Source organism: Bufo gargarizans, chromosome 4 (assembly GCF_014858855.1).
Source record: "Bufo gargarizans isolate SCDJY-AF-19 chromosome 4, ASM1485885v1, whole genome shotgun sequence".
Classification (NCBI taxonomy): domain Eukaryota; kingdom Metazoa; phylum Chordata; class Amphibia; order Anura; family Bufonidae; genus Bufo; species Bufo gargarizans.
In genome coordinates, this window is record NC_058083.1 from 73,046,103 (window position 1) to 73,057,778 (window position 11,676).

At 46.4% G+C, this 11,676-nt stretch overlaps 1 pseudogene; it reads right to left on the minus strand.

Annotated features, from left to right (window-relative positions):
* Positions 1 to 7,575: 7,575 nt before the first annotated feature.
* LOC122935223 lies at positions 7,576 to 11,144 on the minus strand (annotated as a pseudogene).
* Between the last annotated feature and the right edge of the window lie 532 nt (positions 11,145 to 11,676).

An 11,676-nucleotide genomic window follows, 5' to 3' on the forward strand; every position in this document is an offset into this window, starting at 1 on the left:
CTTTCCTCAGTATCTTTAGGTATTGAGGATTTATCTTTCTTTGGACGTTGTTCATGTAGTGGTGTAGGATGGCGTCCTTTACAAACGCTGCATGTGGCCTTTTTCTTACACTCCTTAGTAACATGGCCTTTTATTAGGCATCCAAAACACAGTTGGTTATCCAGTAAAAACCTTTTCTTTTCATCTGGGAACTTCTCCTTCAATTGTTGGCACTTGTGTATGGAGTAGTTCTCTCCTCAGAACATACAAGGTAGTCTGAATATCTATCAGATCTGTCTCTCTACTGATCCCAGTAGTGACTTTGGACTTGTTCTCGTAGGTATCTGGACCTTTAGCTGCTGTGTTGTTTGCAAAGCCAGTAGCTCTTGCGCGTCTTATATCTCTCACAGGCCTTTCTTCTAAGGATTTTAAGATGTAAGATGCTGTTCCTGGATTACATGCTATCCGTGCTTCCTTATTGATGAACTCAGAGAACTCTTTAAAACTTGGGAAGTTCTTGCCTAGATCTAACTGTTCAGTCACATAGTGATTCCATCTAAAAGCCACTTCTTCAGGTAGCTTAGTTAGCATCCTGTGGTTTTCTAGATAATAGTTCAGTGCTTCTAGTCCTCGTACATGTGGGATGGCATTGCTGCATGCTTTAAGGAAGTCACCATACTTTTGGAGTTTAAATTGTTCTTTAGGACCTATTTTAGGCCAGTTATTCAGTTTCTCTCTGAAGGTTCATCACGAGAAAGGATGACCATATCTTGCATTCAATTTTTCCCAAGCTTGCTTGTAGGCTTTTCTATAGAAGTTACTTTCAAGAATTTCCTTGGCTTCTCCACCAACATATCTCTGAAGGTAGAATAACTTGTCAACTGGACGGAAGCAATGATGCTCATTGATCATCTCAAAACTTGCCTTCCACTCTATAAACTTCTTTATGTTTCCGGAATGGGAAGTCTAGCTAGGACTGATCTCTGTGGTCTTGCTGTGACAATGGTTGTAACATTCTCCTGAGCATTGCGGTGGCATCTAGGAATAGAATCATCAGGTTCTATTTTCTCACTTAGTTCTGAATTAGGTGAGTCCCTTTCTTCATCTTTCCCAGTAGAGATAGAGGGTAAATTCACGCACCTTTTTCCTAACATTGGACTAGGCCTCTCTTTGCTTTTCTGAGCAGGGATGGAAGGATAATGACTTATTTCCTCACTACAAGCTGGAGATTTTCTTCCATTCTCCTGGGTGTATGAGGGAAAGTAGGAGTCTTTTTCTTCACTCAATACATATTTAAACCTATTACTACTCTGACTCATATCCTCCTCATGTTCTCTGAGTCTCTCCATTTGATGGCGCTGTGCCTGCATTTCAGCTTCCATTTGATGGCGCTGTGCCTCCATTTCAGTTTCCATCTGATGGCGTTGTGCATCCTTTTCAGCTTCCTTTTCAACCATCAGTTGGCGCTGCGCCTCGATGGCAGCCTCCATATCAATCCCTGCTCTCTTGACAGCAAATTGTTCAGCTAATTCCTTTCTTTTGGCTGAAGTATTTGAGGACTCTGATAAGTGGGTGGCACTTCTGCTAGCGAAGGAAGTCACACTTGAGATTGTTGTACCACCTAAGGACCTAGCATAGTCTCTAATAAAAAGCTCATTCATCCTACTTCTTGCTTTAATTTCATCATAGTTTTCTGCAGATGATAGTTCTCTCATGAGCTTTACCAAATCTTTAGTGACTGCAGTACATGTGTCCATGTTCCTTACAATATCCTGGGAAGGTGTCGTAAATGACCGCAGGTTGACATATGCTGCCATAAGCTCTGATTCAGATTCTTCTACCGTCTCTACCATATCACTCAAGTTCCTTATTATAATTTCTTGCTTTAGCTTTTTACGAATGTCTTTAATGTATAATTTCCACTTATCATGCATTCTGGCGAACTTATTTCCTTTCAGTGCTGCTTCTTGCTCCAAATTTTCCAGCATCTTTGGGGTCAGTTTTCTGGCACGTGATGAACGTCTTAGTTCCTCTGCTTGGACTATATTTGTTAGCCGGAAGAAGCCAGTCCACTGGCGAAACGATGTTGGGAGGAGGCAACTGAGGGATCGGCGCGCACTCTTGGGGTATTTACCATTGCTTGTTGACCTTCATGTCCGGGGGCCACTTGTTTCCTTGTTGGTTCTATGTGTGCCTTTTTCCTTTTGACTCTGAATGCCCTTGTGTGTCGATCGCCCAGTCCCCTCTAAAGGTTTTTTATTCCTCACCGAAGTATGTATTTTTACTGCTGATTTTACATATCATAATGTCTGTCTAATGTTTATTGAATAAATAATTTTCTATTTACTTACATGGTGGAGCCATAGTTCAATTTTTGTGTGTGTTATATTTGTTTGAGGCAAGACTAAGGCTGCATCAGACTTTTCTACCTCAGACAGGTTCTCTTGCTCTTCCCCCTCTGCTCTATCTATCTTTGTATCCTCTAATAGTGGCATGGTAATACTAGGCTCGGACATTTTACTTTAAATGCTATAACAATCAATACAATTAATAAGATGCCTTTCACTTTAAATGCAATACTGACAAATGCAGAAATAAATGACTTTCACTTTACATGCAATACTGACAAAATGCAGAAATAAATTACTTTAATTTTAAATACTTTAGAGTCCATATACTACAAACTGTCCTTTGTTTTTACTTTCAAGTCTCTTATTTCTGAACACAAAAATGTCTCTTTATGCCAAAGCCTATATGCAATGATAAGTAATAAGGAAAGCTCTGACCTTATTCTGAAGAGCAGGAACAAATGTCTGTCTTAAAGGAGACATGTATTTTTGTTGACGATGCTCTGCCCTGCGCTGACTTGCGATGCTCTGCAATGAATTGCGATGCTCTGTGATAACTTGCGATGCTCTCTGCAGACTTGCAATACTCTGTGCAGACTTGTGATGCGCTGGCTTGGATACGCTGCTTGTGATGTTCTGTGCTGACTTGCGATTCTTTCTGCTGACTTGCTATGCGCTGGCTTAGATACGATGCTGCAGGCTTTGGGCCTAGTGGCGGGAAACTACTGCAGTGTCCCAATACGTGTGTGTGGGCACTGCTTAAAGTACTTTTTGATCATAACAATTGCATTGTACAGTATGGTATAACTTTGCATTTGTGTAACTGCTAAATCCCTGTTAACAGGCCTATTTGGTGCAATTTATACATCCCACCACTAGATGGGGATAGAGCTTAGGTCTTATATATACCTAGGTTAGGCCTAGTTAGAGAGATGAGTTGAGACCAGGAGGGAGGAGATCAGGTTAGTTCAGTTCAGGTCAGTGGTTAGAACAGATCAGTTCAGTTGAGACCACAGGTCAGTGTGAAGATCAGAGATCTGGCCTGTGCATGCAGGAGTGTTTTAAAATCTACCACTCATCCATGGAGTATTAATTTAATTTCATCCATAATGTACCCTGTAGTTTTACCACCGTATATCTCTGATTTAGTCCGCAGAGCTTACGGATCCACTTTTCACCAACCACTACATATTCATTTCTGGGAAATGCCTGCTAGGTCAAAAGTGCCCTTTCCACCCAATAAAATTTTCGTACGGGGGTGCTCTTTCCAAAATGGGGTCACTTCTTGGGGTTTTTAATTTCTGGGGACCTCAGGAATTATTATTTTTTGTTTTTGTAATTTTATTTCATTGGAACATATTAAATAAGCTCTGAATATATTATTGAATTCTCTTTTTCGGGTACCATTTCCAAAATAATAGAATAAAAGTCAAGAAAATAAACACAAATTGCCGGCAGTGCACGGTTACAAGATCAGGGCCACAGGACTCAGGGGCCAAATAAGAGACCTTTATTTACAGGGAGAGAAAAAGCTGCAAAAATGTCAAAGATTCAAGAGCAAAAACATTGCGGATTATTGTGATCAACAAAAGGCGAGGTACCTGGGAGACGAAACACATGAGGTACCAGAGAAGAGTCATACTATCCCATTATATGAAGCAGAACTGAGTAGTAGTTGTGAGTTTGCAGTGTTTGTTATACAAAGTAGCAGAGAACGTCAGATAAAGAAAAACGAAAAGTCTGGGAAATGGAGTGGGGGTGGGGGGTGTCAGTGTTATACATATTGAGGTAGTGTAAAGCAATGTGAACCACCAGTGCGGGTGACAATGTATGTAGTGGATGGGTGAGGGGCACACAGGGAGGTTAAGTACTAAAGTTCACCAAAAGTGTCAGTAGCATAACCGGGACGAAGAAGACAAAGTGCAGGTCGCAGAAAAAGGACTGGGTCATCATCACCACCCTCATCATCTTCAAAGCTGTGCTATCAAAGCTATCAACTCAGTGATGGGACATAAAGTGCTTCACGCTGGGGACTGGAGGTGGAAATAAGAGGGGTAACGTAAGGGCATAGAGTGCTTGCTTAGGGCATGACACAGTTTAGAACCAAAAAAATGGGGCACTGGACACAAGATTGTCATAGGTGATGAAACAGCAGTTCTAATGAATATCCCAGGAACTGAGTGCTCTGCAGGGGCAAGTCTAATACAGACCAGAAGAGCTGATTGCAGTGCAGGAGCAGGTCCTGAATGGTATAATAAATTTCATGAGCTGACTGCTCCACAGGGGCAGGTCTAATACAGATTCCAGGAGCTGAATGTTCTGCAGGGGCAGGTCTAATAAAAATAATGAGCTAAATGCTCTTCAGACACAGGGCTAATGAAGATCCTGGAAGCTAATGCTCTGCAGTCACATGTCTATTAAATCATTTACTTATGTTATACTCTAGTCACATCCAGAGCTGCAGTCACAAATCAGCTTTTCTCCTGACAGCTTGCAGGTGGCAGCACCTCACACTTCCGATTGACCATGCTGACTCATTGCATGTAAAACAGATTCTCTGCTGCAGTGCATTATGGGAGATGGAGTGTTTAAAACTGGCACTTTGCAGTAAGACTATGGAAAAGAAAAAAACCTGACCTAAGCAGTGCAGCACAGTGCTGAGGATTATGGGATCTCAACGAGACTGCAGGATAAACCATGTGGAAGATTCATCCAGACACCTGTAGGTAAAGTGAGGATCTATGGAGAAGGTGGGATCAGAGGACGCAAACAGCATTATATCAGTATCATCACCACCCTCCACATCATGGCATCGATTATCAGCCCATGGCTGGCAGATATGCTAGCTTTACTGCACGGGTACATGGCAAAACTGGTTGCGTGACTGCAGTCACGGCCAGGCCCGCAGAGTAGCAGCGATCCCACAGAAATTAATGTTGGATTTCTTGCGACTGATGCAGCGATCCCATTCATTTCTATATGATCACTGCCACTCCGCGAATCTGACCGCAGCAGCTGCCGAGCGTCCACGCTGTACCCTTACTGAGACACTTGGCGCAACATACTTCAGTACATTTATCCATACTAGCTGAAACATGGTCACGTCCCATGGGGGACAAATACCCATAACCCATAAGGCTTTGTTTTAAGGGACGACATGTGGGGAGCGATTGTCACATTCCTTTCATCACATTTATATTCCACTTACCAGTGTTATTAACACGACCTGTAGACCAAGATCTGGTGTGGCTGCGCTGTACGAGGCGAGCTCCTGCAGCTGCCACGCTGTACGAGACGGACTGCTGCAGCGCTGTACAAGACGAGCTGTGACTGCTGCACTGTACAAGGCGAGCTGAAACTGCTGCACTGTACAAGACGAGCTGTGACTGCTGCACTGTACAAGGCGAGCTGAAACTGCTGCACTGTACAAGGCGAGCTGTGACTGCTGCACTGTACAAGGCGAGCTGAAACTGCTGCACTGTACAAGGCGAGCTGCTGATGTTGCATGAAACAGTATGAGCTGCTGCGGCTGCCACGCTGTATGAGACGGACTGCTGCAGCGCTGTACAAGACGAGCTGTGACTGCTGCACTGTACAAGGCGAGCTGAAACTGCTGCACTGTACAAGGCGAGCTGAAACTGCTGCACTGTACAAGGCGAGCTGCTGATGTTGCATGAAACAGTATGAGCTGCTGCCACGCTGTACGAGACGGACTGCTGCCACACTGTATGAGAAGGAATGCTGCCCCGCTGTATGAGGACTGCTGCTGCGCTGTACAAAACGAGCTGTGACTGCTGCACTGTACGAGGTGAGCTGCTGCCGCACTGTATAGTATGAGCTTATGCACTGCGCAGGACGAGCTGCTGCTGCACTGCGCAGGTCGAGCTGCTGCTGCACTGCGCAGGATGAGCTGCTGCTGCACCGCGCAGGATGAGCTGATGCTGCACTGCGCAGGATGAGCTGATGCTATAATGCAAATGTAAGCCGTGTACCGGGGTGGGCTCCCCAAAATACAGCGAAGTCACAGGCAAGGAAAGCGACACTGACACCAGCTTAATATGCAAGAACAGAAAACTTTACTTTAACAACAAGTAATAACATAAGCATCACCAAAGCAACACAAACATGCATAAAAACACTATATCCCGGACCCACAGTAAATGTCCTTGCCCAATGGACAGGCCTAGCCGATGGCAGACACAGCAGAGCCTGCAAGTCGTGCTGTGCCACTACAGAGGACACCCCTAGCCGGTGGCAAACGCAGCAGAGCCTGCAAGTCAATAACTGCGCTGCAGTCCAGTACACTACAGCCTAGCAAAATGATATAAATCCTGACTAACTAATGCTAGGCCTAGGCTAGTCTCTGTAACTTCAGGCACCACACAATATATTGCAATCAGTAACCAGGTGTACTGACCTGTGTCCGTTCTGGGCCCGAGGATGCAGACTACCAGAGATGGCCACCAACTTCTCAGCAACCATGCGGCCTTGCTTGATAGTGAGGCCTTCTGTCCACTCACTGGACTGGTCTTACTACGACAACCTCTCTTTCAAAAGAGCTGGATACAGAAAGGATATTACAGCTACCCTCCTTCTTCTGAGTGTCCATTAACTGCCAGACATCTGCAAGCCATGATGGAATCGGATTCAGTCTCTCACAGCACAATCCTTCCACCATGCCAGATCAACACACTTCCTGGTTCACTCACAGGCAGCAGCATGAGTCATCATCTGTTTTGCATATTTAAATCTCAGATTGTGCTGGCTTCTAGTGCCTGGAATGCCAAATGACAGTTTAAGAACAGACTATGCAGAAATAGCTGTTTCACAATCCCACACGTAAAGGAGCTATATATGATGTGTAGAGCTATACCCAGCCTGATGCCCATGTTCTGACAAGTGCACAGGTGGCAACATCTATGGACCTGCAGGTGGCATGCCGTTCCCTGCCGCTGTTACTGTACGGACATGCGGGACATGTATAGTGTAGGGATAAGGGCTGCGTCTCTGAATGTGCTAGACATGAATAGACCCAGAGGATCCCAAGCTGGTGCAGCACATGTTTTTTTTTAACAAAAAAACCCTTTTTCCTTAGTCTTCACTTGTCTGACTAGTAGGAGCTGAAGCTGAATGCAAACACTGAGTAAAGACAAGAACAGAATGCCAGCACCATGGCAGCTCCATGTTATGTAAACCAAGCCACCACGCCATGCTGATCCTTGCAGACCTCGTGGCATCAGTCCATGCACTAAGTCTGGGCTTCTGGAGGCTTCCTACTGGGTCCTGGTCGAGGACTGCTGAGCCTCGGTGCAGTGAGAATGAGTTCTCGACTCGCCTCACATTTCAGGTTCTGATAGCGGGATGTTTCTGGAGGCGATCTTCGGCATACTGATATGAAACTAAATCCCCCCAAACAGCAGGCGGGACAAGACACAGTCTCCTTGGGGTATAGGACAGAACTGGAGGATGTTTGGAGAGGAGCCATGTTACCGCTCTCCACACCCTTACAGCCGAGGCCAGGCAAACTTCCATCCCATAAATTACCCTCCAGAGTACCCAGTGGATGTGGATTCAGCAGGCCATCCCACCTGATAAGCTTACTGCTGACTACATTGTTATTGTCCCAGAGACCTTGTGGCTCTAGTTGCCAGGTGCCGACTGGGGGGAAGAGGATCAGGAAGACGAGGCTGTGGAAGATGATAAGGACTGAGGAGGAGACGAAAGAGCAAGAAGAGATCCATTGGTTTGTAAGCATGACGGCCTTCTGCAGAAAGTATTCTCTTCTGTGCTGTCAGGACTGCTTGAGCAATCCATGGGTTCTCCAGTACCAGGGTGGTCCAGCTCAGGATGACCCCCTGAAGATCCACCATTAGTTTTCCACTTTATGTTCAAGTCCTGGCATCTCTCTTGCAGGCCTCCTGGAAGAGAAACATTCTGAAAGAAGTGATCATTCTTCTACTCACGGACACTGGTGCAAGAATGTATGGTTTTCTGCCCCTGAAATCCATTTTCTTCACACAGAGGCCTTCCTGCAGTCTTTTTGGTGTTGCAGTGTTGGACACCTCTTCTGTAGAGATCTCCTTCTTATATTCTCTTAGTGTCTCACTGAGAATCTGTGGGTCACCATGCTGTATTGTTCTCCTTTCTGGGCCGCAGTGTTTGGTGCTGTTCAGTCCAGTCTTAATCCATGAGAGAGCTGGTCATCTCACTGGACTGCAGATTTTTGGGAGAGTTCACACATACTGACAGATTGTTAGGAGAGTTTTCTGGGGGCAAAGTACATGTGCAATAAGCTGGACCGGGGTATGCACTCTGACGCCAAATTATGCAATGGCTGGGTCAGGTGTAGGTGATAGTCTATAGTTTTGTTTGTGACGCCAATTGCAGTGTGCGCAGGGTACTGTCACAGGGCCCTTTAAGGGGGTTATAATGCACGTCCCAGTCTAGGAATGCCAGAGTTGTGTAACGTCTCTGTGTGGTAGTAGTAATTGTGTCAACAGTGTCTCCTACCTGGGTACGGCTGGACTCCTGGATCCTGGCTCACTTGCAATAAATTGAGTGTAGTGCTAGTAGGAGTAAGAGAGGAATTTGCTGCAGAAATTGAGATCCAGACCTTGGGTAAAGTTCAAACTCATCTTTACTGATTGTAACTTTTATCCAAGCAAGATGCAACTTTAGTCTTAGGTCCCAGCAGGTATTGGCAATGATTGGCAGGAATTTATCTTCTGCTCTCTCATGTACCTGGAGCTTGCAGGAAAGGACATCTGCTTAGTAGCTCTAAACTGTGGCAGGAATTTGGCTTCTGCACTGTCTATCTTCTGCTGTGTGGGGACTGACTAGCTGAGGAGGGCTATGGCTTCTCCTGGGTCTATGGACTTTACTCACAGCTATCTTCACAGGGTATGCTTCTTCCTGGAATTCTGGAGTTGTCTGCTTGCTCCTACCAGCTGAGACTGCAGAGCTCAGGCTGGGTATGATGATTAAGGTCTCAGCCGAGACAAGATTTCTTCCCCTAGCAGGGGGTGGCTGGCACACTCACGCTAACTTCCTTCTCCACCCATGAGGCAGGATGTGGGAGCAATCCACTCTGCTCACAGAGGGGGGAGCTAAACTGGAATGAACTAATGAACTATTCCAGCCTAGGAACACTAAACTAAACCTAGGTCCTTGCCAGAACATTGCTGCTACCTGCTGGTGAACATGGAAAATGACAACAATATACATTTGACAAGGTTTAGAATGCACAGTTGGGAGGATATTATGTGAAATTACATCTGAATACAAGGTAAATACTCTTAACAGGTTGTAGTGGGGTGAAAGAGTTTAGTAACACAACTCTGGGGTGTTACACATGGCCTGGTAAAAACCCATTGACTTTCCTGGCGTGTCTTTTACTGATGCTTGATGTGTGCCAGAGGTCATCGCTCTCCCTCTTATCTCGATGGCTCCTTTGGACTGGCGCTGTGACAGGACATGGGCTGCTTCTACGTTCAGCTTCAGGTGAGGAATGAAGAGATCTGCAAAGTCTCGGTCTCCTCACCAAGTCTCACAATTTACACTAAGCGTCCACCATGGGCTTAGGAGTTACAGGACTGCTCAGCTGGTAGGACATTGGTGGAGGGAGGTCAAAGGTGAGTGAAATCACCAATTTGCTTGGGGTGTCATAGAGTTTGATTCTTCCACCCTTTAGATCTTGTTGTGAGAAGGGATTGAAATGGGCGGGAGTTTCGGTTAACAGGTCTGAGTAGGGGCCTTGAGAGCACAGAGGAGAGAACATGTCAGACTGACTCAAGGACAAGCGCTGGTCTGGAAGAATAGGGAGATCACAGGTCCACTCGTAATCATATGGCTCAGAACCTATCTCCCCCACTTCTTTTTGGTGCCTTCGGATCTTTTACCTCTTTCTTTGGGGACATTGGGACGTCCATACTGTCCAGGATGGCCTCAAGCCTCTGACTCACCTCTCAGAAGGACGGCCTGGACTCCTGGAGCCATCCGGCAGCAGTGGACCGCCAGCTGCAGGAAGATGGGGGGCAGCCAGAGGGAACCATCTCCCGGAATGTCATGATGTCCAAGCCTAAGTCCTCAGTGCGGGGGAAATAGTCGGGGTCCGCTGGGAATCTGTGCAATTATTTTGCATAATATGATTCCAAAGGCGAAGAAGTCGGCCTTCTCATTGTACACATCCCCGCAGGACTTCAGAGGCCATCCAGTACGGGGAGTCCACCACTGAGAGCGGCTCCATCTGATTGCGATCTGGAATTTTCTCAGCCAGTCCAAAGTCTGCCACCACGGCGGTGTAGCCGTTGTCGTCGCAGCGCACCAGACAGTTCTTGGAGGTGAGGTTGCAGAGGAAGATGCCCTTGAAATGCAGGTAACGCAGGCCTCGGGCACTATCGAGGCTCAGCTTGATGCGCCTGGTCCAGGACAGAGGCTCCCCGCTCTGCAGCAGCTGCTCCAGGTTACCGCCATTAATGTACTTGTGAAGCTGGTGCTGCTGCACACATACACCCATGAACCTCAGGATATTGGGGTGACAAAGTCTGTTCATCAGCTGCCCCTCTCGGAGCATGTTGGCATGGTTGCTCATAATCTTGTTCATCTTGAGCACTATGATTTGGCCAGACTGGCACCTTGAAGACTTCGGAGAAGAATCCGGATCCGATCTTCTCGCAGTAGAAGTAGTCAATGCGGGCGATGCTGGTAATGACCCGCATTGGCCCAGTAGGAGGAGGGGCGCAGACGGCACGACCCCTGACTGCTCAGCATCACCCAATGGCCGTCCACAGCATTCTCCACATCCCCTGCCGATTCCATATTCAAGGACTGGCCACATTACTGGGATACAAGAAGGATGATGATGAAACCTCACAACAGCAGAGGGGCCCCCAACATACACCAGGGGCCACAGTCCACAGCAGCTTATTGCTTGGGAGATGAGACAAGATATAGCTACTAAATCCAAAGGGGTCACCCCATGTGTGACCACAGGTCTAATCCAAAAGAGGCTAGCCCCAATCAACGGGGCTACAAGATGGACGACTTATGGTGAAGCGAAATCCAAGATGGAAGCACTCCAATCATTAGAGTCCAAGATGGACGCCTACAGTCATCAGAATCCAAAATGGACACCTCCAGCCAACAAAATCCAAGATGGACACTTCCATCCAATATGGAAGCCTCGAGTTAGCAGAATCCAAGATGGATGTCTGAAGTCAATAGAAACCAAGATGGATGCCTCTGGCCAATAGAATCCAAGATGGATGCCTCCTGTCAATAGAATCCAAGATGGATGCCTCTGGTCAATAGAATTCAAGATGGATGCCTCTGGTCAATAGAGTCCAAGATG